Raw genomic sequence first — 25,751 nt, forward strand, 5'->3', positions numbered from 1 at the left:
AGGCCTTTCTATATATATCTGTAGTTATACAATCACCCTCTCTAAAAACTGTGACATCCAAAAAAAAATCTATTCTCTTTCTCAACCACTGTGTTGTAAAGCTTAAAAAAATCAGTGGTAGAATTTATATATTCGGTAAACTTAATAAACTCTTAATTCTTTTCTTTTCCAAAGTAAAAAAGATGTCAACAACAAATATTTTATAGTACAGCACATTATCAGAATAGTCAGAATTTTTTAAAATAAAATGATTTTCCCATTGAGCTGTAACGATGTTAGCATATGAATTTACGCATGGGGTCCCCTTGGCAACCCCTTCCCTCTGTAGATAATAGCCCTCTTTATATGAAAAAACATTATTCAATATAATGCATAAAGCATGTAATACAGTAAGACACATTCCCTAGGTATCTGATTACTTGATAAAAAAAAAAACAGCTGACGAATTCAATCCCATGTTCATTGGGCATGGCCGTAAGTAACGATGTAATATCAAGTGAAACCACAAAAATATCAAAACTATAAACATTAGAAAAAATAAATTGAGAAAGAGAATAAACAAAATATTCAGTATCACATATAACAGACTGTACATGGTCAACAATTTCATGTAGCTTATTCTCAAAATAGCCATAGGTTCAGTGCACCACCCTTCACTTGACACTATGGGTCTAATGGGAGGGTCATGCGGATCTGTGTATTTTGGGCAAACCCCTAAATCCTGGAATGAGGGGTGTCTTAACTGTAAAGTATTTGTATAATTCCATATCAATAAAGCCACTTATTAGACAATCATATAGATCTGCTTGTGCAGTTTTTGTTATTATTTATATGCTCACTAGTTATCTTTGAGTAAGTATCACTTCAGTATCTCAGTATCTCATTAATTTTGTTGTCATATTGTGAGCTGTCCATAACAACAACTGCTCCTCCTTTATCTGCAGGTCTGATAGTGACCTTAGTGTTATTTTGTAAATTAAGTAATGCTTTCCTCTCTTTATCAATTAAATTATTGAATAATTTACTCTTATGCCCTTCATGTATAGCATTTAAAACATCTTTCTCACAGGCTTTCTCGAATACTTTGAGCAATGGATGTAATCGGGGTGAAAATGCACTAGTTTTTTTAAAAAGTGAGGTATTGCCTAGAGATAGTTCACACTGCACAAGTCTCAGCATAACACTCATACATTTTAATATTTGTAATATAGTTCACAATGTCTATATTTTTAGAGGGAATAAAAGGTAATCCTCTTTTTAGCAGAGTCATTTCAGTCTCATCTAACACATAACTAGAAGTGTTCCATACTAACTGTGTGGTGTTGGATTCCACATCCTTTTCATTCCCATTCTGTGCTCCTTCCTGTCACTCAATGATTATCTTCTCTTCTTGCCTCTGCTTAAAGACCTCTGGTTCTGTATACGGTCCATTATTGGTGAAGGGAACATTGAAAAAAATCTGTTTGGCTGATTTAGTTTCAATAGTCTTCTTTCTAACATCAGGAGCAATGTTTGCAGAGGTAGAAGCAAGATGTTCTTTGTGTTTCACTGTTGCAGTCATCACATTTGGGTTATCCCTGCCAGGGTAGCCCTCGGCTGGCCAGAATACCAGAGGCTTCGTATTTCTGTGTCAGTTGCTTCGCTTGAGCACTGACATCAGGTCATCAGTAGTATAAAGTAAGGCAGCCGACGCCATTACATCAGTCTTTCTTGCTGCGGAGCTCGAAACAGTTTGCACGAGTGCTGGTCGGCCGCTGAGTTTCGTCTTCCAAATTGAAGCTAAAGTCTTCTAAAGCTAAGTACCCCGTTGGAGATCCTTTTTTTACCCCGTTGGGGATCCTTTTTTCTTGCACTAACCGATGTCAGAAAAAGTTAACAATTGTCTCGTCCGTGGAAAGCAAATACCACACTGAGACTTTCATTCTTACTGCATCACTTGCTTAGGCCCAGGCCAAGACGTCCCTCGCTGTTGCTTTTGTGCTTTGTGCAACGTCAGAACTATACGTCGTCAGGCCCTTATTGTAGCTGGATGTTTTCGCTTACAGTCCTCGATTTCCGAAACGGCTTCGGTAAGCCATCTGACATCAGATCATCTGAAAAGTATAAGGATAACGATAGAGACAGACCGCACAGGACCAAACCTACGCTTCCGTTAAGCTAGTCAGTTCTCCGGTCCTCAGTGAGTCGCTTTCGCAGCCCCTGATCCCCGCTTCTGTGGATTCCCAGGCCACTACTGAGACCCTTTCGGAGTCCAGTATGCTGCAAAACTCTTCTTCGACTAAGGATTCTGCGGTTGTCTCTCCCTTGCTTGCTGAGCAGTCACCGGCTTCCGAGGAAGTACTTCGCACTACCGATTCTTGACAGCTTCTTTCGCATCTACCGTTCTTTTGAAAACTATCAAGTTTCTAAGGCCCAGGGTACTAACCACACCCCAGAAACCAATGACCCAATCTCAGGCACCTGCTTCCTTGCCTCAGTGTCAAATGCTTAAAATGACAGAAGACCTTATCATGTTGATCAGGGGAAGCCAAGCTTCCCCTATCAAAAGAAAGAGATCTGTCGCCAGTAGTTTTGTCTGAACAGGAGTCTGATGACTCTGATGCATCTAAATATGAAGGCATGCAAACCCTCTCTTCTTATGAGGATTCTGATGCAGAAGATTCCATTCCTTCAGCCACTCCGCCCGAGGAATTTTCCTTTGGGGAAACCCTTCATACCTTAAGGGAACATTTCCAATTGGAATGTCAGGACTACCTTCAGTCTAAAAAGAGACTCAGGGAATTCTTAGAACTTCCACAGCCACAGGCCCCTGGCCATTCCTCCAGTCCTGGATGTTGTGGATGATGCTTTCCTAGAATTCAGTTTGACTCCTGATACCCTCCCTCCTGCACCCAGAAAAACTGACTGGTATTAGAGTCCCTGACTCTCACAAATTTATTTTCAAAAATCCTACTGCTGACCTTGAGGTAATTTCTCAAGGGCCTAAAGGAATTAAAGCAACCTCTGCTAAGAATCCCACCCCCTCAGATAGGGATTCCCGAGCACTAGACAGATGGGGTAAAAAAGTGTACATCTCTGCTACTCTTGCTATCAGAGCACTAAGTTGCCAGTTCCATATGCTAAATTTTCAGCAAAATACCATGGAACTCCTCAAACAAAAAGTGTCTTCCTTTCCTGGTTATGCAGAATCTAAAGAGTTACAAGAGTTAATGCATTCTGCAAGTCAAGTGACTAAGCACACATTGCACTGTGGTTTTGAGCCCTAGAAGCTTCTTGCAGGGCAGCAGTCACCAGTTATGTCCTTAGAAGGCATGCATGGCTTAAGGAACAGCCCTTGCCAGACCATGTTAAATCTAAATTATTGGATGCACCCTTGCACAAAGGCAACTTATTGGGCACTAAGGAAGAGGAGGTCTTAAAAAAGATAGAAGAAAAAGCTAAATCTATGCAGACAGTTAAGGATTTCCTACAGGTCCAGCCACCCAGGTTCAGCAGGCATTGCCCCTCCAAGCACTGGTCCTTTCCTGCTCCCACCAGGTCATTTCAGCCCAGACCCTGGGGAAATCAGACCCCCCAGACAGCAGCTATAGGGAATGCAGAGATCAAAGCAGTGGAATTCCTTCACTTCAAAACCAGGGAGTTCTAAGCCACCCCATCATGGTAAGAACTCACAATGACTCTCCTCCCCCACTCCTTCCCTCTTCCCACCTTCACTTACCCCTAGGAGGAAAACTTTCCTTTCACGCAAGCACCTGGACCACCATTACCAACGACTGCTGGATCTTCAACATAGTGTCCCAGGGATACAAATTTTCTTTCCACACTCTTCCAGCCCCAAGAGAGTTCCCAGATCTACCTCCAAACCAGTGGGCAGAGGCGCAAAAGCAAGTCCTTTCCCTGGCAATAGAGCACGTTCCTGCAGAACAGAAAGGCCAAGGTTTCTACTCCAGACTTTTTCTGGTACCCAGAAAAGAGGGCACCTGGCTCCCCATCCTCTATCTATCCATTCTAAACACCTTCCTGGTGATACAAAAATTCAAAATGCTCACCCTCCAGCAACTGTTACCCATGCTCTCCAAGGATGCTTGGCTGGCCACCCTAGACCTAAAAGAGGCCTAACTCCACATTCCTATCAGGGAATCATGCAGGACATATCTACGTTTCAGGGCAGGATCTCTGCACTTCTCTTTGGCTTAACTACTGCTCCCAGAGTTTTCACAAAATGTCTGGCTCCCGCCATTGCCTTTTGCAGACAAAAAAATATCCAAATTTACCCATACTTAGACGACTGCCTAATTCAGGCAGACAGGAAAAGCTGCCCAAGCACCTTGCCTTTTTAAAGACCCTACTGACCTCCATAGGGTACACTATCAATGAAAAGAAATCCAAACTAGTACCCACCCAAAGGATTATATTCCTGGGAGTAAGCCTGAATACAGCATCCCAGATGACATTCCTTACACCAGAAAAGCGAACTTACCTGACAGCCTACTTCTCTCAACTAGCCACCAGATACCAGTTATCTGCAAGGAAAATCCTGCAAGCTCTGGGGTTCATGGCATCTTGCATTCTACTCATTCCATGAGCCAGACTGCATATGAGGAAACTTCTGTGGTACCTAAAAAGCCTTTGGTGTCAACACTCTCAAGACCTGGAAACTCTTGTACCAATGATACCTTGCCTAAGGAAAGATTTTCTTTGGTGGGCAGCAGCATGCTCCCACAACAAGGGACTACCTTTCTCACCACCCCCCGCCACCCAGACCCTCATTACAGATGCATCAGACTATGCCTGGGGTGCACACCTGGATGGCAAGTGCGTAAAGAGTCAATGGAGCCCACAGCAAATCCATCTGCACATCAACCAAAAAGAGATGTTAGCTGTCCAGCACACATTGACAGCTTTCAGGCCCATTCTCTCCCCAGGGGCTCTCCTGATCAAAACAGACAGCACCACTGTGATGTGGTACATCAACAAGCAGGGAGGGACTCACTCCTACCCTTTATGCAGGTTGGCCATGACCCTTTGGCACACAGCCTCTGCCGTGCAACTCCACCTGTTTGCACAATTCCTGCCAGGTTCTCTAAACTCTCTGGCAGACCACTTAAGCAGAAATCTGGACCCACACGAGTGGCAGCTAGACAAAAGAACCTTCACCCTAGTAACTCAGAAATGGGGCACCCCGAAGGTCGACCTCTTTGCCTTCCACACCAACCATCAGTTCAGCAGGTTCTGCACCAGGGAGCATCACTGCATGGCTTGGAAAGTGGATGCCGTATCCTTCCTCTGGGTCAATCTATAGGTCTGTGCATTTCCTCCACTACCTCTCATCACCAGGGTACTGCTCAAAATAAGGGAGGAAAAACCAAGGACAATTCTTAATGCTCCAGACTGGCCTCTCCAGCACTGGTACCCACTGCTGCGCAGCTTGTTCCCACTGCCACCATGGCATCTCACTCAGCCCCATCTCTCCTGACCCAGAGGGAAGGAGAATTCGTGCATCTCTAATTGCAGACCCTCAATTTGGCAGCCTGGCTTATTCCCTGACTACAGATCAATCTGCCAGCCTCAGTAAACAGGTTCTAGATGTTATATGTGAGGCCAGACTCCCTAGCACTAGAAAGTCTTATGCTGACAAATGGAAAAGGTCCTGTACCTGGTTTCAGGCTAAGGGAATTGATACGGCACAGCCCTCCCTACCTCTCATCCTGGATTACCTAGCTGACCTGCTACACGGTGGTCTCTCTTTCTCCTCTATTAAAATTCATGCCTCTGCTATCTCTGCTCATTTCCACACTGAGCAGCCCCTTTTTTCTCACACCATCTGATCAAACAATTCCTAAAAGGGGCTAGCAACTTGAGGCCATCCAGAAGAGCACCTACCCCAGCTTGGGACCTTAACTTTATGTTGGAAAAGCTCACCCTGCCCCCCTTCGAACCAGCATTTTCAACAGAGTTAAAATTTCTCTCCTGGAAGACAGTTTTCCTTCTGGCCATCACTTCAGCCAGAAGAGTCTATGAGCTGCAAGCACTCATGGCTGTGGAGCCCTTCATCATCTTCCATGCTGACAGGGTTTCAAGACTAACTCATCCTTCATGCCCAGAGCGGTGTCCAGTGTGTCTCTCAACCAATCCATTCATTTGCCCATCTTTTTCCCTAACCCACAAAACAAGGGGGAAAGGATCCTGCACTCTCTAGATGTGCACAGACAGCTCAGATTATATCTAGACAGGGCTAAATCATTCAGAAAGTCTGATTAATTACTGGTTAGCTTTGCTACAGGGGCAGAGGGCAAAGCCATCTCCAAACAGTTTCGAAATGGATAGCACACTGCATCCATTTCTGTTACAAGCAACACGGAAAACCTCCCCCTCAGGGGGTCAGGACTCACTCCACCAGAGCAGCCTCCACCTCTGCAGCTTTCCTCAGAGGAGTCCCCACCAGGGACATCCTGGAGGCTGCCACCTGGACATCTGTTCACACTTTCACCAAGCATTACCACCTGCTGTCTTCACCAAATCCAGGGCAGGCTTTGCCAGTGCAGTCTTGCAGGGCATCCTAGCCAGCCCCTAGTCTCCTTGACTGCCTCCACCCTTTTCTTCTGCTTTGGGAATCAACCCAAATGTGATGACTGCAACTGTGAAACACGAAGAACATAGTAGAGTTGTGTGTACACTTACCATAAATGTCGATTGTATTCACTGTTGCAGTCCTGGTTTCCCTCCCTCCATCCCCCTCTTCTCTTTCTCTCTTTACAAGGAACATTTTCGTATTTATTTTCTACTTGTGGGGTTCTTCCACCATAACCTGGCTCCCACTTGGGGGCTCCTGACAGGGCAAAAAAAACTGATGTAATGGCGTTGGCTGCCTTACTTTATACCACTGACGACCTGACATCAGTCCTGAAGCGACAGCAACTAACAAAGAAATAGTAAGGCTCTGGTATTCGGGCCGGCCGAAGGCTACCCTGGTAGGTATAACCCAAATGTGATGACTGCAACAGTGAATACACTCTAACATCTACATTTATGGTAAATGTACGCTGTACTTTCTAATTCTGGTTGAATGGTTATAACAACTTCTGTACACGCCTCCGAGGAATTGGTTCCATATGGCTGTCTTCTGGAGGTGTGTCTATATAATTCCTACTGATTGTTTCCTTGGGCCAGGAGAAGACATGCCCCTTAACAAAATCAGTATAATCTCTTTCCATCTTTTTTTTCTTTTGCAAATGCATTTATGTCCTGTGGCTGTAACATTGATAGCCAGTTCATTGATGTAAGCATTGTATCTTTCTAAAGACATACAAGCCGAGACCTGTTGTTTAATGTTTGAGAGATCAGTCACATAACTGTTCTCGAGTAACATGGCATGCTATTAATAACTTCATGTATCCAAAGCTAGTATCAATGTTCAGTTGTTGCCAATTCACTAATAAATGCGGGAAATTGGTTCCATAACTTGACATTTTAAGGACACAGAGTTCTCTTGGTATAATTTTAAAACTAAGGCACACCTCCAAATACTTGCATTGCCACTGTATATTTTTCAACTTCAAAATTGTGTTCTCTAATTCTCTCATTAATTTTAATGCCTTTTCCAAATTTAAACCACTTGTCAAAGTCTTAATAGTATTGTGTGCGTTAAATGAGAGTAATGGATTACCTTCGGCACGTAGTAGTCGTCTAAAGTCATCTATTTTACTAATGTTTCTGGCCTTATTTGGATTGTACTCCAGTTTGAGGTTAATTTTTCAGCCATGCTTCACCACCACAAATCAAAACACAGCAAAACAAATTGAAAGCTCAGTGAAGAAGTAGTTACCAGAGCCTAAACTAAATATATAAATGTAACAAAAGGAAAGTACCAGGCATGGCTCAGGAATAAACTTTTAATGAAGTGAGTGCTTTCATGTCAAGCAAAGATGTTTCATCAGACTTGAAACTGCATATTACACACACACTTAAATAGCACAATATTAATTGACAAATTAACAGTTGATCTATCAGTGATTAAACACAATCAAGCACTGGGAATATCATAAAACTTGTCAGCAAGTAAAGGTTGTCATGGATACAAAAAGGCCTTTACGCTTGTAAGGCATACACTAAAAAACCTACCACAAAAACTATATAGAACTATGCCAAAACACTTGATTTGTAAAATTGTATGTATGCTATCAGCTTAAAAATATATATGTGTATCAACCAGTTATGAAATAAAAATCTATATTGTGTAAAACCTTTACTTGCTGATAAGTTTTATGATGTTCCCAGTGCTTGATTGTTTAATCACTGATAGGTCAATTTTTAATTTGTCAGTTAGTATTGTGCTATTTAAGTGTATGTGTAGGATGCAGTTTCAATTCTAATGAAACGTCTTTGAAGTGAAAGTGTTCATTTTATTAAAGTTTATTCCTGAGCCATGCCTGGTACCTTCCTTTTGTTACATTTATGTATTTTGTTTGGGTTCTGGTATCTTCTTTTTCACTGAGTTTTTGATTTGTTTAACCAGTGGTTTATGCTGTCGGTTGATTGTTTGGGGAGGACTTTGCAATCACTGATTATATGCCAGTAGACTTACTAAAGACCACACTTGTACCTGATCTTGTGACTGATGTTCATCGTGTTATCCTGCTGCAGTCATCACACTTGGGTTATCCTGTCGTCAGGCAGTCCCGCAGTCGGCCAGAATTCCAAAGTCTTGGTCCGGCATTGGTTGTTGTTGCTTCTTCCCTGACATCAGTGCGCCAGGGGTATATATATTGCAACCAACGCCATTTTCTTCAGTCTTTCTTGCCGTGCGGTGCCCGAAGCAGAAGCAGTTCGCAAGTGCCGGTCAGCCAACTCCTGAGATTTTCGAATTCGAATTTCAGACCGAAGTCTTCTATAAACCTAAGTACCCCATTGGGGAAACTTTTCTTTCCTCAGACCGATGTCAGAAAAAGTTAACAATTGTATTTCTTGTGGGAAGCAAATACCTCATAAGGATTTTCATTCTTATTGCATACCTTGCCTAGGCCCAGATCACGATGTCACTAGTCATTTTTGTGCTAGGTTTAATAAACGTACTATTAAAAGATGCTTTGATTTCGCACGACACTACTTCGGTAGAAAATTTAATTACAGTATGCCGTCGGAGCAACCGACTACCGGCGTGCACAAAAAACGCAAGGATAAGGACAGACAGCCCAGGCCTAAGCCAGATTCCGAGTCCTCGGCTGGTCCGGTCTCCGGTTCTCCGGTCCTCAGTGAGGCTCCGGCGTAGCCCCTGACTACCGCAGATTTGGAACCCGAGACCGCTTCAGAACTTTTGACGGAATGTACCAGGCCGACACAACCATTTTGTTCAGGCCCTACCAACGACATTGCTGATAAAGATGCCGGTGCTGCTGAAACGCCTTCGGTTTCTGAAGGCGTTATCAGGCCAACGACGCTTACCATTAAAACGTATCCTAAGACGAAGACTCCTATTAAATCTAAAAGGACTGCATTTCAGTTCCCTGTTCAAGGCCCCATGCCTAAGAAACAGATGATCAAGATGGCTGAAGATTTGATCTCTTTAATCAGGGGTTCCTAGCCTCCACCTGACAAAAGGCCTAGACAAGAGGAAGATTATGCATCCTCTGAACAAGTGTCCATTTCTTCAGCCTCTTCTGAAGACCAAGATTACTCCTTCTCCCCTTATGAAGATTCTGATGCTGAGGATTCCATTCCCTCAGCTTCTCCTCCTGAAGACCATTCTTTTGGGGAAACTTTACACACTATGAGGGAACATTTCCACTGGGAAGGTCAGGACTACTCTGACTGGAAGAAAAGGCTCAGAGAGTTTCTTTTACTCCCCCAGCGCAGACCACTTGCCATCCCACCCGTGTTAGACATTGTGGATGATGTTTACTTAGAATCCAATTTGAACCCCAACACTCTACCACCTGCTCCAGCCAAGCCTGACAGATACTACAGAGTGCCTTATTCCCATAAATTTCTATATAAAAGTCCTGTTGCTGACCCAGAGACAATCTCCCAGGGTCCCAAAGGGGCTAAGGCTTCTATGGCTAAAAATCCTGTACCCTCTGAAAGGGATTCCAGAGTACTAGACAGATGGGGGAAAAAGGTTTACACCTCAGCCACTCTAGCTATGAGGGCACTAAATTGCCAATTTCACATGCTTAAGTATCAGCAATTTCTAATCTCACAGTTAAAGCAAAGAATCACCACTCTACAGTCTGAATTGAAAGAAATGCAGGATCTGCTACATGCAACTGAACAGGTGGGCAAACGCACCTTACAATGTGGGTTTGATTCTCTGGAGGCCTCCTGCAGAGCAGCTGTCACTGGGTCTGTTATACGTAGACATGCTTGGTTAAAGGAGCAAACTCTGCCTGATCATGTTAAAGCAAAGCTTCTAGATGCTCCCTTACAGCAGGATGTTCTTTTTGGAGTTAAAGCAGAAGTCGTCTTAAAGAAAATGGAGGATAAGGCAAAATCTATGCAGACAGTCAAAGATTTCCTACAGGTACAGCCCCCTCGCTTCAGCAGAAATTGGCCAACAAAAAATTGGTCCTTTCCAGCTACTGACAAGACCACAGATGGGTAAATACAGACGTCCAAGAGACAGAGGACAACCACAAGCCCAGTACAAACCTCGACAATAGGGCACTGCAACACAGAAGGGAGGAGAAGACAGGTCCCAACCTACCAGAAGGCAAACTCAATGACTTGCACCTCATCTGGCCAAGCAACACTCTCTTGGCAGCCCCCTTGGGAGGAAAACTCGCACTTTTTTCAGACAACTGGCACATTGTCACAAAGGACAAATGGGTCCTAGACATAATTTCACAAGGATACAGATTCCATTTTCACACCTTGCCAATGAAAAGAGGAATGCCAAACCTGCCACAAAATCAATGGGCAGAGGCACAAAAACAAATTACAGCTCTCATGGACATGAGAGCCATTCAACTGATACCTACTCGAGAGCAAGGCCAAGGATTTTACTCAAGACTCTTTCTAGTTCCCAGAAAGGACAATGCCTGGAGACCAATTCTGGACCTTTCAATTCTAAACACCTTCTTACAAGTACCCAAATTCAAGATGCTAACACTACAGCAGCTTCTTCCCATGTTGGGCAAAAAAGCATGGCTAGTATCGTTGGACCTCAAGGAGGCATACCTGCATGTCTCTATCAGACAAAGTTGCAGAAGATACCTCTGTTTCATTGCAGGTTCAACCCATTACCAATTCTCTGCACTGTCCTTTGGCTTATCTACTGCGCCCAGGGTCTTCACAAAATGCCTGGCACCAGTAATTGCATACTGCAGACAAAGAGGAATTCAAATATACCCATACCTGGACGACTGCCTCATCCAAGTAGAAAGCAAGGACATCCTCTTACAACATCTGGCTTTTATAAAACATCTTCTAAGTTGCCTAGGGTACACAGTAAACGAAAAGAAATCAAAACTAGTACCCTCACAAAATATGACATTCCTGGGTGCCAGCTTGAATGCAACAGCCCCGAAGGCTTATCTGACGCCAGACAAACAACTACAACTGACTCAATATTTCAAAACAATGGCAACAAAGACCCAACTACCTGCAAGAAAAATTCTGCAGGCCTTGGGCTTCATGGCATCTTGCATACTACTAATACCATTTGCAAAGCTGCATATGAGGAAATTACAGTGGTACCTAAAAAGCGTATGGTCTCAACACAGCCACAGCTTGGACACAATAATATCTCTCATTCCCTGCCTACAACAGGAGTTTCTATGTTGGTCACAGGCATGTCACCTCAACAAGGGTCAGCCTTTCACCTTGCCCCCAGCCAGGCAAACTGTGACAACAGATGCATCGGACTACGCCTGGGGGGCACACATGGCAGGACAAGTGCATTCAAGGCATATGGACTGCAGATCAAAGGAATCTGCACATCAATCAAAAAGAGATGCTAGCTGTACAGAATGCTCTTACAGCCTTCAAGAATCTATTACATCCAGGACAACTTACAATAAGGACGGACAACACCACAATAATGTGGTACATAAACAAGGGGGTACACATTCCTACCCTCTATGCAGGCAAGCAATGACCTTGTGGAACGCACCTCTGGCTTACCAAGTTCAGTTACAAGCTCAATTCCTGCCAGGAAAAAAGAACACATTGGCAGACAACCTCAGCAGAAACATCATAGATCCCCATGAGTGGAAACTGGATCCACAAGTATTTGCAATGATAACTCAAAAATGGGGCCTTCCAGACATAGACCTGTTTGCCAGTCCTCAAAACTATCAACTAACAAAATTTTGTACAAGGACACTGCACCACCAAGCTTGGAAAGTGGACGCGCACTCATTCAGTTGGAAAAACCTGACAGTATATGCCTTCCCTCCATTGCCTCTCCTCACAAAGGTAGAAAGGAGAGACCACGACTGATACTCATAGCCCCAGACTGGCCATGCCAGCACTGGTACCCACTTTTGAGGAATATGGCCCAGGGCCCACCTTGGATTTTACCACAAATTGCCCATTTGCTCACACAGCAAAACAATCCGATTCTTCACAGCCAGCTCAAAACCTTAAATCTGGCTGCATGGCAAATCACCTAAGCATCCAGCCAGCTCCTCTTTCCCAAGCAGTTATGGATGTTATTCTGGAAGCTAGGAGGCCCAGCACTAGGAAGGTCTATTCGGACAAATGGAAAAGGTTTTGTGCCTGGAACCAAGCCAAAGACCAAGACACATTTCAGCCTCACATGCCTCAGATTCTACAGTACTTAACTAAGATGTTGCACAAAGGACTTTCTTTTTCTTCCATTAAAATCCATGCATCAGCTATTTCAGCCCACTACAACACGGATCCACCCTTATTTTCACATCCACTTCTAAGACGGTTCCTCAGAGGGGCAAAAAACATTAGACCCCCCAGGAGAGCACCTACACCAACATGGGACCTCAATTTTGTTCTGGTAAAACTTACGCTGCCTCCCTTTGAACCAGCTTTCTCTGCAGATCTATAGTTTCTATCATGGAAGACTGCCCTGCTGCTAGCAATAACTTCAGTTAGAAGAGTCTCAGAGCTACAGGCACTAATGGCAGTGGAACCTTTCCTCATTTTCCATCAAGACAGAGTTTCTCTACAAACTAATCCTTCCTTCATGCCTAAGGTGGTTTCCAGTGTGCCATCCACTTACCCACCTTCTTCCCAAATCCACAGAACAAAGGTGAGAGACTCCTGCATTCCTTGGACATTCACAGGCAACTTCGTTACTACTTGGACAAAACTAAGATTTTCAGAAAATCTGACCAGCTCTTTGTATCCTATGCTACAGCTTCTCAAGGGAAGGCTATATCAAAGCAAACCTTTTCCAAATGGATAGGTCATTGCATACGTTTCTGCTATACCCATCATGGAAAACCAGTTCCTGCTACCATTAGGCCCCACTCTACCAGGGCAACAGCTACTTCTACAGCCTTTCTCAGGGGGGTTCCAACCAAGGAGATTTTGGAAGCTGCAACTTGGAGTTCAGTACACACCTTTACCAAACACTATCACTTACCTCTTTAGTCTAAGACTAGGGCGGGCTTCGCCACTGCAGTTCTGCAGGGCCTTCTAGCCTCCTCTAACCCTCTATGATGCCGCCTCCCATCCTTAGCTTTGGGATTCAACCCAAGTGTGATGACTGCAGCAGGGTAACACGATGAACATAGTACAGTTTTGTACCTACCATAAATGTAGATGTTCGAGTGTACACCCTGCTGCAGTCCAGGTTACCCTCCCTCCATCCCCTCTGATCTACTGGCTAAATCTCTTCAATACCTTACTGATGTATTTGCTTATAGCTGAAGGGATTTTGTGTTTGTGCAAAGTTTACTCAATTTGGTACTAATTACTGACCACCTTTTTGGGGGCACCTGACATCTGGGGCAAGAAAAACTGAGGAAAATGGCGTTGGTTGCATTATATATACCCCTGGCGCACTGACGTCAGGGAAGAAGCGACAGCAACCGACGCCGGACCAAGACTTTAGAATTCCGGCCGACTGCGGGACCGCCTGACGACAGGATAACCCAAGTGTGATGACTGCAGCAGGGTGTACACTCGAACATCTACATTTATGGTAGGTACAAAACTGTACTTTCTCTAGCATAGTAGAGTGCAATTTTTTTTTTGTTTTTTTGTTACCATGGGCAACATTCCATCGGAGTTTAAAAAATGCATGGTCTGTAGCCACAAGATCCCCTATTTGGATGCCCATCACAATTGTACATACTGTTAGAGCACTACCCATCTGGATGAAGACTGCAGTATTTGTACTGCTTTTGGCCAGCGGGGTGTCATTCAGTGATATAATAAACATGTGCTGAAAGAATTTCTCCTAACCCCTGCAGGAGAACCTTACAAAGCTATGTCTTCTGCTTGAAGAACCTACCAATCTGCTAAAACGTCATCAGACAGATGCAGAGGGGAGAAAACTGGTGACCAGCCCAGGGGAAAAGGGAAAGACTTAAAGAAGTATTCCCCCAACAGCTCCTCACCGTCAGTGGCATCCTTGGCTCCATCCCTGAAGCTGTCTAAAGCATCGTCTCTGGTCCTCCTTTGTATCCAGTAGTTATAGGATCTCAAACTCCTCCCATGCCAAGGTCGGTTTCCCGTAGACTGCTCTCCCCTTTCTTGCAAGAGAGACCAGCACATAGATCTTGAAGCTCTCCCTCCACTTTGTCCTCCATCAGATCAGTCTGGTCTATCAGAAGGCCTGACAGAAGCTGATGTGGATAGGATGATGAAGTTCCTTCAAACCCAAATTACATTGGGGGTTCTCCTGACTCCAACCCCTGTCAGACCCGTGAGCTTTAGCCCATCACCACTATCTATGGGTGCCTCTACCGCAAACCACCTTCCGGTTCCTGGTGCTTTGGATCCAAGCTTCTCCTAGGGATTGTTCTCATTTGATCTGAAGTCTTGGTCATCTTCCACTCTGATGACATTCCCTGATTCGACTGGTTCTAAGCACTTCGGATCCAGAAGGATCACTGAGATGAATCATTGGCTCTCTTTACAGGATCCAGAGATAGACTCCAAAGTTATCACAGCCTTTCCCTTACTCTTTGAGCTTTGATGCCAGGTTGTTTGGCTCCGACATCTGTCTCTGAGCAGAGTCTACTTGTTTCCTGGAATCAGCCTGGTTTGGATGCTCTGGTTCCTACTGGGGTGGTATTGGGTTCTCCCTTGGCTTATGCCTTTGAGGCATTCAAGAGAACTCTCTCTCCATTTCTGGTTAACGGACTTACATTAGTTTCTTGCCCTCCCCCAGCAAAAGGCCTTGTCTTCTGATCTTGTTCCTCTTATCAGGTTAGGACAACCAGTTCCCCCATGCCTCGACACTGTTCACATTCTGGATTCCCATCAGTCTTCTGAGTCCTCTCCAGAGCATCCCACTGCAGAGGTCCCTTGGAAACATACATGCAACAGGAGGCAAGTAGACTCCTCGTAGGAATTACTCACCAAAGAGACAGCTTTCAGTGAAGAAGAAGGGTCACCCAGACCACCATTTGAGGACGCCTCGTTTGAGGAGACCCTTAAGCTTTTGAGGCAGAAAGGTAGTTGGTCATTCAGAGCCCCCTCCCAAGAGTAATCAGTGTTTCTCGAGGCCTTTGAATCCAACTCCGCTACTTCTTGAGTGGTCTCTCCTGCCAGTGAGGTGGTGAATTGAATCTCTCTGCAGGTATCAAAGGAGACTAATGTGGCAGAACCTATTCCACCCAAACCTGTTGTTTCTTTTTGTACTGAGGGATATCCAACATTAGAACAAGGGCTCTGCACTGAATGCCATGGCAGTAGCGGCAGACACCAAAAATGAGCTGGCAGAAGAGATTTTATCTGCCCATCCCTCTAACAGCTAGTTTAGTGTACAAGTACGGGTTTGGGAAGTGAGTTTAAACTTCGGCAGCCTTTGGCTTCTAGCACACTTGACAAGATTTCAAAGAGATTTGACTAAGGAGCTCTCCATTTCTCTCTCGGGGTACATGTGTGCGGAGGACAAAAAAAAAAACAGTGGACTCGTAGCTGGCTACCCTACAGTCCCTGTCGGACTCTTCCATGCATCTGATCTCCAACGTGTCTTAAGACACATCAAGAGCTGCAGTAACAGGCATTACCATAAGACAGAATGCTTGAATGCACTTGTGTGACTTTGTGAAGTCTTTCAAGATGTCCTTTGTAAATACCTCTTTTGATGGTTCGACTCTCTTAGGACCAAAAGTCAAGGACATGTTCTACAGAGGTGAGCAAAAGGGAAATCCCTTTGTGCCATAGGGATATGGTTTTCTACTCCCCCAAGAAGGGCATCTCTAGAATTCAGAAGGGAGGTATGAAACTCTGTTTCTGGAAGTCTCAAGTATTCGCCCTGTGCACTTCTGGAGATCACCCCCCCCCCCCCCCCCCCCAGTGCTATCAGGAAGAATTCTAACTGTGGATATCACCCATACAGCATTGGAGGCCTGCAGAATCAAGACTTCCAGGGTCCATCCTCCGAAGAGATCTTATCAGCGCTACTGAGCAGTTGTCCCACTGCCACACACTGGAGGCAGTTTGGTGGGGGGGGTGCTTGTCTCTGCACCCAGGAGTGTGGACATTCACATCACAGATGCGTGGGTGAGGAGTATTATAACCAGAAGCTACTCCATCCAATTTCTTTATTTTTCTCCATCTCCAAAGAAACTCCCCTATTTTTCCTTCTTGTCAAAGAAAAGTGGATGCTTTAGAAATAAAAAAAAGCTGCTAGACAAGCAAGTCATCCAGGAGAGTCCCACCAGGCCAACACGGATCTGGAATTTACTCAAGATTCTTTTTGGTGCCAAAAACGAATGGGGACATCAGGCTAATTTTGTACCTCCATCATCTCAATTAGTGTGTCAGACACATGAAGTTCCTTGATGGTTGTGGAATAGACTATTCTTCTGTTGAAGAATGACTGGATGTGGTTTATAGACCATCAGGACGTTTACTACCATATCATGATGAACAGGTAATCCAGAAAGTTTCTCCATTTCTGGCTGGGACCCAGTCACTTTCAGTTTAGACCCTACCCTTGAGACTCACCACAGCCCCCCCCCCCCCCAGTTGTTACACCAAATGATTGACAGTAGTTGCAGCTCACCTCAGATTGGAAGGGTTCCGAATGTTCCCTTACCTAGATGCCTGGCTCATTACTGCTGCTACAAGGCCTCTACTCATTCGAGCCAAGGACTACCTGCTCTATCTTTGCCCTCAGTTGGGTATCACAGTAAATATGGACAAATCTGAGCTTCTCCCAGTACAGATATTGGATTTCATAGGTGCCCATTTAAATACAACAATCCAGGTAGCAAGGCTGCCAGAGAATCAGATTGTCCACTCTGTGAAACTTGGCACTAAAGGTTATATCCTGTCAAAAGCCACCAGCCTGACTGCTTCTCCAGCTTCTGGGATTGAATGCTGGCTCCATCACCCTTGTTTTTCTATCCAGACATTACAGTTCTGCAGTGGACACTTACAGTGCAGTGGTTCATCAGGTATCAACCCATGAGTTTTCGAATTTGACAAACATTTGCAGAACACATGTAAAGTGGTGGACTCTGTCTCCCAAGATGTCCAATTGTATTCATGCCCCCCCCCCCCCCAATACCCTCAGTGGCCATGGATGCTTCCCAGCTAGGGTTGGGGAAGCATTACATGGGAAAGATGATCCAAGGTACATGGTCTCCTTTTGAGGCCAGTCTTCAAATCAACGTTCTATAGATAAGGACAGTTCTCCTAGCATTGCAGGCCTTTCCAGATATCCTTCCTCTAGGGCTGATTTCTATTCAGGCAGACCATGTCAGTAGTCTGGTATATCAGCTAAAAATGAGGGGGGGGGACATATTCCTACCTGTTAAGTCAAGAAGCGATGTGTGAGGCAGTGGCAGTATCTTCTGTTATGGTAGCAAAATATATACCAGGGAAGACCAGTGTTCTAGCAAGACCATACAGTGATGAAACAGATTTTTCATCAGTGGAACCAGCCATGCTGGAGACTTTTTGCCTCTCCCCACAACACCAAGTACAGCAGGTTCCTTGCCCTGATTTCCCCAAAAGGGAATCACCGAGAGATGCTCTAAAACACGTGGCTTCCCTGTCTTCTCTGTGCCTTTACCCCTACTCCTCCAATTTCCAAAGTTCCTGCAGAAAGCATCAGAGATGAAGATCTGGGTCATCTCATTGCCTCTTTCTGGCTTAGACTAGTGCAATTTCCCTTTCTTTGGCTTCATTTGTTTTTTCTTAACTAGGTGCTGGATCCCAATCTAGACCTCCTTTCACACCTATCCAGAATGCCTCACCTGCTCATTCAGGCTATCAAGTTAACTGCTTGGTTTCTCCTCTTCCAGTGATCACTACGCAGTTCAGGCTCTCTTCCCCAGGAATCCAAATTCTTACATCTTCCCAGAGACCATCTAGTAGGAAAATTTACAAAAGTAAGTGTAAAAGATTTTCCGTTTAGGCCTCCCAAAGGAGTCTGGATCCTTTTTCAGCTCCACTCCCTGCAGTCTTAGACTTTGTAGCATCTGTTTTCATGCTGGAACTAGTTATTCTATGATGAAGGTCTAGTTGACTGTTATTTCAGATTTTCATGGTGAAGAAAATTAGGCTTTTCTGTTAGATTAGCCAAAGCTTTCCTAATGGGCAACTTTCTTCTTAGACCCCCTCCTAGGGACCCTACTACTCCTTAAGATGTGACCATTTTGCTTCAGGCTTTAATCCAGCCACCCTTTGAACCTGCTGCCAGCGTGGATATCAAATTGTTGACTTAAACTATTTTATTAGCAACAGTAACTTCAGCATGAAGAGTATCAGAACTACAGTCCTTGTCCTGCAGACCTCTTTGTTTCCATCAAAGGTTGGGTATTCCTGCAGGACTACTCCATCCTTTTTTCCCAAGGTAGGTTCTGAGACCTCATTGAACCAGTGTATCAGTTTTCTTTCCAAATTTTTCCAGTAAAAGTGAGTATATAGTTCCCTTGCTTGGATGTATGTTGTCAGCTTCGTTTCTACCTCCATTGTACTCAGTCTTTTAGGAAAACAGATAAACTGTTTGTATTTTTTGTAAGGCTAAGATGGGCCAAGGGGTATCAAAAGTATCCCTACCTAGATGGTTATATGACTTTCTCTCTCTCTCTCTTGTTTACATATAAAAAGGTTTGACCCTGCCTAGACCAGTTAAGCCACATTCAACTAGGTCTGTCTCAACTTCTTCAGCCTTCTTTTCCAGGACTTCAGTTGATGATAATTGTGCAGCTGCTGCTTGATCCAGTGTTCATACATTTCTCATAAGCTAGATTTGCTCTCAGGGAATATAGAAGTTTTTGGTTCAGCCATCCTCTGGAATGTCCTTCCATAAGATCACCCCAAGTGCTAAGTAGCTGGGAACTCTGTCCCTTCATTGAAGAGTGGACAGAGAAGACATCAGATAGAAAAGTTGTGTACTTAACATAACGACAGATGTCTTTCTGTTTTACTGTTGCAGTATTCTTAACATGAGGGATCCCCTGCCAAGGGAGGCCCAATGTCCAACCGGTATACCAAAGCCTTTAGGTTGTTAGACATGTCTTAAATGACACGTATGCTTCTCACCCTAGGCATAAAACATAAAAGAGATGCCCAGATGTATCATCCTCAGAACTTTTCTCCTGCCAGTCCGAGCTCTGTCTTTGACCATCTGTGTGGTCGTTCGAGTCATTTGCTGGTTTACCTAGCCATTTCAGATAAGTGCCCCAATGGTGTTTTTTGCTCATCTTTTTCTTTTGCATTTGTATTGTTGAGGGGTTTCACGTCATCCAGAAAGGGTAAATGCCAATGTGGGAGACAGTTTCTCCATAAAGACAGTCACGAGCAGTGCTTGTTTTGTTTAGGTACCTCTTACGACCATACGTCCTGCACTATTTTGTCAGGCTTTTGCTCCAAAGACCTTACGTAGTCATCTTTCATCCCTAGCCATCTATCTTGAAAAGTTTTTAGCAAAAGGCGATATGGAGGGTACTTCCCAGTCCGAGGGTCAGCCATCTTTGAAGAAGTTCAAGAAAGTCCGGTCAGATTCTTCGGCTGTGCCGCCTTCACTGGACATCTCTCTTGAGTCTGGTGAAAGCCTGGAGAATCATCCAGTTCCTGTGTTGGATTCCTCTGCCTTGACCATTTTGGAGACTAGCATGGGTCTGGCTTCTTGCACATCCTCAGAGGCCTTGTAGACATCTGCTTTGGACATTCAGGGGAAACTGTAGCTACTTATCACAGAAGGGCCTAGGGGGGTTCCTCATATTGCTGGTGAGGTAGGAAGACCCAACCACAATAACTGAGTGTAGGCCAAAGTCGGAGCCTTCTGTGTTTCATGAGGGAGGCATCCCTTTAAGAAATAAACAAAAGACAAAACATATCTCTCGTGCTCATAAGGACCCTCTGGTGAATGGCAGAATTTTACACAGGGCTTGCTCAGTGCTCTTATGGCCTTCAGGGCTCCTTGGGGGGGGGGGGTCTCTGTCCTGGCTTCCCCTTGGGCACCCCCCCAAGAGAACTAGGGAACAGGATTACTCTGAGGAAGAAGAATATTCTGATGAGAAATCCGTAGCCTATTCTGCTCCTAATCCTTTCCCTTTGGATTATGGCTCTGCGGAAGACGAGCCTGCTAGTCCTGAATCTCCTTTTGAGATTTCCAATGGGCTTACTATTTCTAGGGTGATGGAATTCTTTAAGTGGGATTGTGCCCAAGTTTCTGAAGTTCAGAGAAGATATTACGAACTCCTTTAAATGGACTATCCTAAACCCTCTAGTGTTCCTCCTGTTGTGGCTGCTTTATTGGGTGCCTTTGTTGTTGATGCTTTTTCGGAATCTAGTTTGGCCCCTGATTCCTTGCCTCCTGCTCCCAGAAAACCAGAGAGATACTACAGGGTCCCTGAGTCACACAAGTTCCTTTTTAAAAATCCTGTTGCGGATCCAGAGACTATTTCACAGGGGCCCAAGGGCATTCAGGCTTCTACTGTTAAAAATCCTACCCTTTCTGATAGAGACTCCATGGCGCTGGATAGATTGGGTAAGAAGGTTTACACTTCTGCAGCCTTGGCCATTAGGGCTTTAATCTGCCAGTTTCATATGTTAAAGTATCAGCAACATATTATTAGATTCATTTAAACAGAAAATGATATTGATTCCTGACTGTGTGGAAAATAAAGAATTACAGGATTTAATGCATTCTGCTGAACAAGTTGGAAAACATACTTTGCAATGTGGTTTTGATTCATTAGAGGCCTCTTGCAGGGCCGCTGTTACTGAGTCTGTGCTCAGAAGGCATGCTTGGCTTAAGGAGCAATCTTTGCTTGATCATGTTAAAGCTAAATTGTTGGATGCTCCCTTAAATCAGGACTGCCTGTTTGGCAACAAGGCTGAGGAAGTTCTTAAAAAGATGGAAGATAAAGCTAAATCTATACAAACTATTAAAAGATTTCTTACAAGTTCAGCCTCCTAGATTTAGTAGGCACTGGCCCCCTAAGAATTGGTCCTTTCCAGCCCCTTCCAGGTCTTCTCAAGCCAAACCCAGACAGAGCAAAAACCCCAGGTTTCAATCCCAGGGGACACACAGGACTAAGCAGTGGGGGGGGCTCCACTTCCAAATCTGGGAGTAATAAGACTCCCCTATGGTAAACTGTCTCGACTGACTTCCTTTTAAAATTTCCAAGCACTTATCAACTGACTGCCCCTTTGGGGGGAAAGATTGCTCTTCATGCAAAGAACTGGGAACTCATTACCTAGGACAAATAGGTTTTAAATAGTGTCCCAGGGATACAGATTTCACTTCCACACGTTGCCAACACCAAGCGGGTGGCTGGACCTACCCCCAAATCAGTGGGCAGACACCCAAAAACAAGTACTTTCTCTCTTAAGCATGGGGGGCTATTCAGCTGGTACCAGAAGAGGAAAAGGGACAAGGTTTCTACTCGAGACTTTTCCTGGTACCCAGAAAAGACAATTCATGGCGTCCTATCCTGGACCTGTCTACTTTAAACACCTTTTTGGAGATTCCAAAATTCATGATGCTGACTCTTCACCAGTTACTTCCAATGCTAGGCAAAGATGCCTGGTTGGCAACACTAGATTTAAAAGAAGCATACCTGCACATCCCAATCAGGGAATCTTGCAGAAGATACCTACGCTTCAAAGCAGGCTACATGCACTATCAGTTCTCTGCACTGCCCTTTGGCTTATCTACTGCGCCCAGGGTATTCACAAAGTGCCTAGCTCCAGTTATTGCATTTTACAGGCAAATAAATATTCAAATATACCCATACCTGGACGATTGTCTAATTCAAGCAGAAAGCTAGGACATACTTTTGAATCACCTGGCCTTTGTACAAAGGGTTCTAACTTGTCTAGGGTACACCATAAATGAAAATAAATCACACCTGGTACCCTGTCAACAAATTATATTCCTGGGAGCAAGCTTGAATACAACTTCCCAGATGGGCCTACCTCACGCCAGAGAAACAAATTCATTTGACAACCTATTTCAAACAAGTCACAAAAACCCTGCTTATCTGCAAGACAAATACTGCACGCCTTGGGGTTCATGGCCTCCTGCATTCTTCTAATTCCATATGCAAGGCTGCATATGAGGAAACTACAGTGGTATCTAAAAAGCCTATGGTGTCAACATTCTCACCACCTAGAAGCAATGATTCCTGTCATACATTGCCTGTGCCTAGAGTCCCTTTGATGGGCAGAGGCCTGCCACCAAAACAAGGGACTACCTTTCACACCACCCCCTGCCGCCCATACCCTAACAACAGATGCATCAGACTATGCATGGGGGGCTCACCTGGCAGGGAAGTGCATTCAGGGCAAATAGAACCCATTCAAATGCACCTGCATATCACTCAAAAAGAAATGTAAGCTGTACGGAATGCTCTGACAGCCTTCAAGGACCACCTTCTTCCAGGATAACTAATGGTAGACAGATAACACCACTGTTATGTGGTAAATAAACAAGCAGGGGGGTACACATTCTTACCCCCCTCTGCAGACTAGCCATGGCATTGTGGAACACAGCCTTGAGCTGCCAAGTGCACCTACAAGCTCAATTCCTGCCATGAAAGTTAAATACACTGGCAGATGGACTAAGCAGAAACCTCATGGACCCACACAAGTGGAAACTGGAACCAAGGATTTTCAACATGTTGACAAGCAAATGGGGGAGCCCAGTATAGACCTGTTTGCCTCTCCCCAGAACTACCAATTGGACAAATTTAGCACAAGGACTCCCCACAAACAAGCCTGGGAAGTGGATGCTCTGTCCTTCAGCTGGAAAAACCTGTCAGTCTATGCCTTCTCCCCCCTGCCTCTGCTCTCCAAAGTACTACTAAAAATCAAACAGGACAAACCAAGGATGATTTTGATTGCTCCAGACTGACCACGCCAATACTGGTACCACCTCCTGCGCAGTGTGTCACGGTTGCCCCCATGGCACCTGCCTCAGACCCCTTTCCTGTTGTCTTGGCAGGAGAACCAGATTCTGCACCCTCTGCTTCTAACACTGAACCTTGCAGCCTGGCTAATTACATAATCGCTCCTTTACCATCCCTCAGTAAACCTGTGATAGATAACATTTTAGAGGTAAGGAGGCCTAGCACTAGAAAATCCTATGCTGAAACATGAAAAAGATTCTGTGCCTGGAAACAATCTCAAGGGATGAGCACAGCAGCGCCCAATTTACCTCAGATTTTACAATACTTAACTGAGATGCTTCACAAGGGCCTGTCTTTTTCCTCCATTAAAATCCACACCTCAGCCATTTCTGCTCATTATAACAGAACCCCCCCCCTTCTCTCATCCACTGCTCAAGCAGATGTTCTTCGTATTTCACTGTTGCAGTCATTACATTTGGGTAATCTGCTGGCAGGTTGCCCTCAGTCGGCAATCTGCTGGCAGGTTGCCCTCAGTCGGCCTGAATATCAAAGTCTTGGGTCCTGCATCAGTTGTCTCCTCGTCAGGTTGTCAGGGGGTATAAAACATGCAGCCAACGCCATTTTCTTCAGTCTTTCTTGCCATGTGGTGCCCAAAGCAGAAGCAGTTCGCAAGTGCCATTCGGCCGACTCCTGAAATTTTCGAATTCGAGTTTCAGAACCGAAGTCTTCAACTAAAGCTAAGTACCCCGTTGGGGAAATATTTTTTTGCTCCTTACCGATGTCAGTAAAAGTTGTTAATTGCATTACTTGTGGGAAGCAAATACCTCATAAGGATTTTCATTTGTACTGTATTCCTTGCGTAGGCCCAGATCATAACTTGCCTTGCTGTCAGTTTTGTGCTAGATTTAACCAACGCACTATTAAGCGTCAGTTTATCTTTGCTTCAAAATATTTTGGAAACATTTAATTACCCTGAAATGTCGTCTGATAGCAAGCCGACTACTGGAGTTCACAAAAAACGCAAAGAAAAGGACAAAGATAGACCGTTGAGGTCCAAAACCGACAACGAAGCTTCTCCTAAGCCATTCGCCGGTTCGCCGGTACTCAGGTGCTTCAGTGAGGCACTTTCGCAGCCCCTGATACCTGCTTCTTTTGAGTCGCAGGCCTCTACCGAGACCCGTGCGGAGTCCGGTATGCCACGATATTCTCAAAGTATTGTACCAGCGGATGTCTCTCCCTCGGATGGGTCCGGAGATGCTGAACAGGCACCGGCTTCTGAGGGTGTTTTCAGGCCTTAACATTTCTATATAAAACCGACGCCAGCTTCAAAAACTAAAACAAAAACAACTTCTAAGGCTAAAAAAATGGTGCATGAGCCACGTGCTGAGGCCCCTATGCCTAAAAAGCAGATGATCAAAATGGCTGAGGACTTAATTACCTTGATCAGGGGTTCCCAACCCCCTCCTGATAAGAGGCCTAGGCAAGACACTGACTATGAATCTTCAGATCAGGTTGCTATTTCTTCTGATCAGGAATTTTCTATACCCACCCTATGAGGATTCAGATGCAGAAGAATCCATCCCGTCTGCATTTCCTCCTGAAGATTATTCTTTTGGAGAAACCTTGCATACTTTAAGGGAACATTTTCATTGGGAGAGTCAGGATTTCTCAGAGTCAAAAAAGAGGCTTAGGGATTTCCTTCTTCTTCCTCAGTATAGGCCTTTGGCTATACCTCCTGTATTAGACATTGTAGATGATGTGTTTTCGGAATCTAGCATGGCTCCTGATTCCCTGCCTCCGGCTCCTAGTAAGCCAGACAGATATTACAGGGTTCCTGACTCCCACAAATTTTTATTCAAAAATCCTGCTGCTGACCCTGAAACTATCTCACAGGGTCCCAAAGGTGTAAAGGCTTCTTCAGCCAAGAATCCTAACCCCTCTGATAGAGATTCCAGGGCGCTGGGTAGATGCGGAAAGAAGGTTTATAAGTCTGCAACCTTGGCAGTTAGGGCCTTAAACTGCCAGTTTCATATGCTTAAATATCAACAGCATGTTTATGGGATTGTTGAAACAGAAAATTATGTTGATTTCTGAATGTGTGGAAAACAAAGAATTACAGGAATTATTGCATGCAGCAGAACAGGTTGGAACGCATACTTTGCAATTTGGTTTTGATTCTTTGGAGGCCTCTTGCAGGGCCGCAGTTACTGGATCTGTGATTAGAAGGCATGCCTGGCTCAAGGAGCAAAATCTGCCTGATCATGTTAAAGCTAAATTGTTGGCTGCACC

At 44.7% G+C, this 25,751-nt stretch overlaps 1 protein-coding gene across 4 annotated transcripts in view; it reads left to right on the forward strand.

The window, feature by feature from the left end:
• Positions 1 to 25,751, forward strand: part of LOC122788129 (speckle-type POZ protein) — a 1,772,079-nt gene that overhangs the window by 1,563,858 nt on the left and 182,470 nt on the right. The window lies entirely within an intron of this gene.

Source organism: Protopterus annectens, chromosome 13.part0 (assembly GCF_019279795.1).
Source record: "Protopterus annectens isolate FY-2018-M chromosome 13.part0, PAN1.0, whole genome shotgun sequence".
Classification (NCBI taxonomy): Eukaryota; Metazoa; Chordata; order Ceratodontiformes; family Protopteridae; genus Protopterus; species Protopterus annectens.